Below are 7,114 nucleotides of genomic sequence, written 5' to 3'. Positions count from 1 at the left end.
GCGGCCTCTGTGTGCGTGGATATGTGCACAAACACACATCTATTAGTGGGAAAACTCATTCAATTTAGAGATCTGTTTCATCATATTGAAATCAATGATGCCATGCCAATTTATACGCCCATGAATCAGGCCTATTCTGTTTAAGTGTGGTGAGAGATGCAGTTTCACAGGAAAACAGTGACAGATATTTTATTAAACAGACCTTTTCAAACTCAAAAACAGTATGACGCTCCTCAATTATCATTTCTCTCCCTCCAAACATCAACTGCATTCACTTTATTTTTGGCTGTAGAGGGAATAGCTTACACACAGCATTGATTATAAGTACCATCATGCCCATGAGAACCTGATTAAAACCTGCTAAATACGTAGCTAATGTGTCGCTATACAGGATGTTAGATATATTTCACCTTATAAATTAAGTCAAGTTATTTTAACTTGTTTCAAATGTACCCATCATGATGCGCTGTTTTCTCATATTTACCCATGTGTAATATGTTTTATACAATTTAATCCAGATACGAGAGTGAGCTGTTTTATCCATAAAAATATTGCTCTTGTTACTAAACACTAATACAAATGCTAAATCTGCTACCCTCCTGGTTCCTAGGGAATCATTTCATATTTGTAAAAGTACAATTTACAAAAACATGAAAAATACAGAAGGCTTTTCCCCCCGTTTTCTGATCTCACAGTAACCGTGTTTCCAAGTTGTTTATCTGCAAATTAGCTCCAGAAGCCTTATTGATGACATGGAATTCTCAAAAAATTAAAACCAATGAACCAAACTAAATGACCGGGCAGGTTATGTTGCTCTTTCTCCTGCTCATTCCTTGGCTAAGTGTAAAATGGCTTTGTAACAGTAACATGAGATATCATCTGCAAAGACAGCAGAAGGTTCTGCTAGGCTGAATGTGTAGTATAACCGAGGTCTAACTGCAGTGACCTAGATTTACACAGTGTAATAGGTGGCAGGATACAGTGCTTATGAGTTCTGTGGGAGCCTGGGTTACGGGTGTGTGAAACCATCCTCTCAAATAGGCTGACTCAGACATTTATAACCAATGCCAAGGTCTGGGAAACTTAAAAACATTGCAAGAAGCCAGAGGCTCCCCTCTCTGGAAACTGCTTCATATGGGTTGTGGCTGGGTATAGCACCACGTTCAGGTACTGTTGCATCACATCATCAGGAAGGATGCTTTTGCTGATAGGGCACTGGACTGGACTCAGGATGTTTGGTTCAGTTCCTGGCTCTGCCACAGGTTCCTTGGGTGACTATGGGCAAGCTACTTAATCGTTCTGTGCCTCTGTCTCACTTCTGTGAAATAGGAATAATATCACCCTACGCACAGTTGCAGGGAGGAGGAACTCCACGTTTGAGTGGTGTTCAGATTACAGTGATGGGACCACTCAATGGTAACTTGATGGACAGAGGGCCTGGAGAGTTTCGAAGAGCTGTATGTAGTTTAAAGCAGACATTTTTTGAAAGTTGCTGTTTATAACTAGCCCCATCTTCCATCAGGCCTAGGAGAAGTTCAAAGGACTGCTCACTTGACTTGTGTGTTCCCATATTCCTCTTCCCCACATCTATCTTTTAGCCGATTCCCACCCCCGCCCCCTTCTCCAACCCAGCACTCCTCTTGTGATCTCTAATCGATCCGTTTTTCTGACTATGCTGCTGGCTTCTCTCCTTGCCTCCCTCCTCAGGGCTGATTCTATGGCCTCAGCTACCAGGTCTTCTCTCTTTTTGCATCCTTCCCTTTCTCCTCTGACTGTTCTTTTAGTCTGTCTATAATTCCCTACACTGGCTCCCTCCTGACATTTGCTGCTTCTGCTCCCTGTGCTTGAGAGTCCTCTGCCTATTTGGATTCCCGAGAATGCTCTGAAGCTGCTATTTACTGGGGCATTTCAGGATTGAACTGAGTTCATTTGGAAAAGTCACCTTGAGCAAGTTATATGCTGTTTTCCTACGTGGGTGTTAGTCTAACCCATGGCTTTGGCAAACCAGCAAACCTCTGCTAATGCACATGAACTGTTCAACCCAACCTTTGTCTTTGGCTTTGTTTGCAATACGTTTTAAGCAAGGGCAAATCAATTTACTTGGAACCTTTTTAGAACTTCCCTGGCTACAGACAGGTTCTGGTTTCTTTTTCTAAGCACAGATCTGCTTCTAGCTCAGTGTACACAACTATGAAGAAGGTAAAATCCCAACATGATCTGGGGAATAGAACAGGCACAAAGTGCGAGTCTATACAAAGCAAGAGAAAAAGAAGGAAATGCAATAATCAAGGCATAGGGTCTGCCTGACCCTACAGAGGTGCACAGTGAGGTAAAGGATTCAAAGAGTTTGCACCACCAGCCAGAGAACCATGCAAGAGAGGGTCTCATCCCTTCCTACTCTCCTCAAATGAAGCAGAGATGGTTGGGTCCCACCTCATACGGCCTACACAGCACCCTGTGGCTCTGGCCGGTCATACAAGTGGATGATATATCATATGTCCTCAAGGGAATAGCAGACGCACTGCTTCTGCATGGCCAAGAGCTATGGTGTGACTCCACCCAACCCCTTACTCTGATCTTACATTCCTGTCCTTCAGAGAAGGCAGGCCCGGAAACATTTTTTGGGGGGAAGTAAAGAGTTCTCATGTTCCCTAATGTGTGTTATCACACACGACAAAATAGCATGAATCAGATTTTGCCTGTCTCAGAGACCCAGTGACTGTTTCACAATTTGGAGCCATAACAGCCCAGCTAATCCCTGTCAGCTCAATCAGTTCATCTTCTCTTTTCTATTCAGCAGTTATCCTCATTTATCTGGTAAGCCAAATAAAATGATTACCTTTACTGTTCTGATTCTGACTCCATTCCATCAGGACATTATTCTATTATACAGTTTGTAGTATGGAATCTTGTTCTTCAGTGTCGAGCATCCAGTATCTCATTGGGCCAGAGTAATTGAATAGTTTTCCTGAGGGGATAAAAAGAGGTGTGTTTTCCTCCCCTCCCATACAAAAGGAGCTTACATGCAAAATAAGTAATTTCCCTGACAATTGGAAGTGTAAGGAAAAGTAATATTGAGGACTCACTGAAAAGTCCACAGCTCCTTTCATGTTAAGCTTCCATGCACTGCAATTATACTTCTGGCTGATTTCTAGTTTATTAAATGTTCAGTACAACCATAGTCTTATCACTGACTGGACCTGCTTATTTTAGTACATTTGAAATTAAAATTAACAGATCAAGGTTAATGTCAGTTTTAAAGCTTTTAGTTCCCAGGGCAACCTTTCCTCTCTGCCTTTTTTTTTTTTAAACCTACCTACTATGTGCTTATTTGATTGTTATGTTAAACAGGACCAGTGTAAAATCTCAAATTTTTCTCTTTTGACAGGTTTCTTTCCACCCCAGCTCTATACATTTTGACAGTCTGTTTGTTTGGACCCATGGGATGCACTGTGCAGGGGAATAGCCGCTCTGAAACTTAAACTAAAGCTGTAGTCACTACAATTAATACCTCCTTTCTTATGGCCCCGTATCAGCCAGGTATTTAAGCACATGCCTAACTTTAAGCACTTGAATAATCAGTGGGACGACTCCTGTGCTTAAAGTTAGGCCCATGCTTAAGTATTTGCATGAATTAGGCCCTGATTCATTTGCTTTGACTTTAAGTAGTTAAGAGGGAGCGGTGATCTGCTTATTTCTGTGTATGGACTGATTTCCTCTTCTAAAGATATTTGTGTCCAAAGATCACAATGTTCTGCAAACATAAATGACTAGACGTCACAACACCCTGGTACATTAAGAAAGTGGTGTTATAATTGTCTGATAGCCAGGGAAACCAGAGAGACAGAGAGATGTTACATGACTTGCCCACAGTCACCTGGGAGATGACATTTTCAGAAGAGTCCATTGCCCAAATTGGGGCCCAATTTCCAAAATATCTCAGTTCCCATTTAGGCAGCTAAATTAAGTGGTTTGCAAAAGAGGTTTACAAAAGAGCTCAGTACCCGCTGAGAACAAAAGAAGTGGTTGGGTGCTGAGCATGTTTGAAAATCTGGCTGCTTCATTTAGGTTTCCATAAAAGGAATGTTTGCATTGGCGGACTCTTTTGAAAATCTGGTCCCACAAAGTCTGTGGTAGAGCTGGGAACAGAACCCAGATCTTACATTCCTGTCCTTCAATTACAAGAACAGTCTTTCTTCCCCATATGAGGGAAGAGGTACTTAAGTCTAAGAAGTTGTTGTTCAGGATAGTGAGAGAGCAGATAGCTGAAGCACTTCACTTTTAAGTGGCACACAACTAAGGTCCTTTAGTTTTCATGTTGTTCTGGCTTTACTTCATCCTATGTCTCACTTCAACATAAGGGTGGAGAGCCCATGGATCAGGAGCCAACCACCTGCTATTCACTTCACCACCCAAATAATATGTTAATTTTGGATATCCTCCAAAAAACTATTCCTGCCAGACTTACTTTAGCATTTAGAATTCCCTCTATATAAGTGGGGGAGGAGGGAGGTATAGTTTTCCTTTTGTTCCAATACTAAGCATTTTGAAAATAAAATTATCTAACCCTTATATAGCTCTTCTCATCCATAGATCTCAAATTGCTTTAGGAAGGAGGTGATTGTCATGACCTCCATTTCACATATCTGGAAACTGAGACACACGGGTTCAAGTGACTTGACCAAGGTCACCCAATAGGGTGGTGTCAGAGCTGGTAACAGAATCTAGGTTTTCCAGATTCCAGCACACTGACTTAACAACAAGACAGCAGGTGACTAATACCCTTCTTTTGTAAGAACTCCATTGTCTGCCCTTGTGCCCTTGCAGGTCATTTGCCTATCAGAACCTGTCTTGTAACAAAACAGCTTTGCTATCAGACCTTGAGCTATTCAACTGTGACAGTTTCTTTTTACACCCAAGTAACTTGTTTCTATGTTGTCTAACGGCTAGCAAGGAGAGAGCAGGGGGGGAAAGAGTGATTGGAGATGAGAACAGAGCTTTCCAGTGCGTGTGGACAGAAGCATTTGTCTCATCAGGTGGTATATGTTGTGCTTAAAGTGTGACCGACAGCTATGCAACAAGGAAGGAGAGATGGAGCACCACCTCTGAAAAACAAGAGAGGTCTTGCACACATTCTTGTATATTCGGTTGCAGCTGGATAGAAGGGAGCCTGAGGAGATGTTCAGATTGCAAAATCAAGTGAGCGGTTGTGTTTTTCAAAATGGATGCAATTCATATATTCGAAGTTTCAGCTCCTTGTCTAGCTTTTCTCTCTCTCTCTCACTCACACACACATTTTGTAATAGCCAGGAAAGGGATTGATTTGTGGTTAGCTCTTATAAAAAGGGTTTACAATTGCTGCCTCAGAATCCTAGTTAAATGGCATGACGACCAACCTTTAAAGAACTATGTCATTTTGTTAGAAGTGGGGGTGTGCTTGTATTGTTGATGGCCAGTGAAGCTACCAATCAGCAGTTGGCTGATACCACAACACGGTTCATACCATTATAAGATGACGAGTTGTGTGATATAAAAGAACCAACTCCAACGTCTGCAGTGCTGTGCTAAAATGTGTGAACGAGAGGGTGGTGTGGAACTGAGCAAAACTGGTTTCTATTGTGATTGATGGTATATCTAATATGGTGGCAAAGAGCAAAGCATTTGTGAAGTTATAGGGCCTGATCCTAAGATTCCCATTGACTTAAGTGGATTTTGAACCAAGCCTGTATTCTTTAAAGAACAATTTATTGAACTGTTTATTTAATTAAATGAAATTAACAATATTCTACTAGCTATAGAAGGTGGTTGAATGCTGCCCACAAACATTCAATGAATAAATAATTTGATAGTAAAATGATTTTTAAAAAAATCTGTCGGTGTATAAAGAGCAGTTATTTAACTGGCTCTAATTGTTTACATGACTTTTCACCATTGCATTGTGCATCAGCAAGCATTGAAGCAGAGACTCTAGAAAAGGGGAGAAACAGTTATGGATGGATTTGTGTGGTTGTTAATAAAATGCTCGCCCATGCCTTGAACTTGGAAACTGCTAATATCTTGATATTTTAAAGCATGTTATACAATCACTAGTTTTTTTAAATGTGGTTTGCAAGCAGATTGAAAGAATTAAAATAGTTTTGTTTTCAAAAGACAATGAGTATCCAGAATCCAGTTCATATTTAGACATTTTAATGCTTGGTGATCACAATAGATAATCTTAACAAGTTGAATTCAAGACTGAAAGATAAAGAAGTTGCGCTTTCATAGTTGGAAGAGGCATTTTCATCGGAAAGGAAAATGCAATACTTCATTAGTAACATTGTCCAAGGTTATACGATTTATTTTGGTCAATTGCTCTTGTTTTGGGAAGATGTGGAATCTGATATATGGATCTAGGGTTTTTTTTTCAGAATGTTGCCTCACTAGCAAAGGAATATTTCCCCAAAAGAGTCATTATGTTCAATGAATTTCAAACAAAGATAGCACAACTGAAATTCATGGACTGCCAATTAGAAGATAAATCAAGGGTGTTGAGTTCCAAACTATTTTCCTTGTGGACATAGAAATTGAAGTGGTGAAATTACAATTCAGAGAGATTTTGTCACACTTTGGTTCCACAAGCATTTTTTTTTAACAAGTTTAAATCAAAATGAATTACACAGCAAATGGATAGGTCGAAACCCAAACAGAGGGGCAAAATTAAAACAGTGGAGTATCCTGCTGAAATTCAAATTCCTTACTAAGAAAATTCAGACAAGAGTGCTTGCTGGGACAAGAACATAGGCTGGATCCTCAGTCCTTCACCTCACTACTTTAGAAGCAACTGGGGATTGCTCTTGTATAGGGAAATTCCTGGATGGCCAATTGCTATCAAGTGTGACAAATTTAAGGGAACTCAGCAGGTAGCTTCATTGATTTCAGTGAGATTATTTGAGGAGTGAGGTACTAAAGATGAGTAAGATCGACAAAATCTTATCCTTTAAAATTTGTCATTTCTTAAAAAAAAAATTACTGACCTTTCACTTCATAGAACTATAAGAAACAAAATTTCCATGTAGTGTAGTTCTTAGCAAATTGTGCAATGAACAGCAGTGAATAGGATCCAGTTCAGGTT

This window comes from Emydura macquarii, unplaced genomic scaffold, assembly GCF_026122565.2.
Source record: "Emydura macquarii macquarii isolate MOO-44397 ecotype Brisbane River unplaced genomic scaffold, CSIRO-AGI_Emac_v2 contig_1451, whole genome shotgun sequence".
In the NCBI taxonomy this organism is placed as follows: Eukaryota; Metazoa; Chordata; order Testudines; family Chelidae; genus Emydura; species Emydura macquarii.
Note: the sequence above shows the minus strand (reverse complement) of the source record.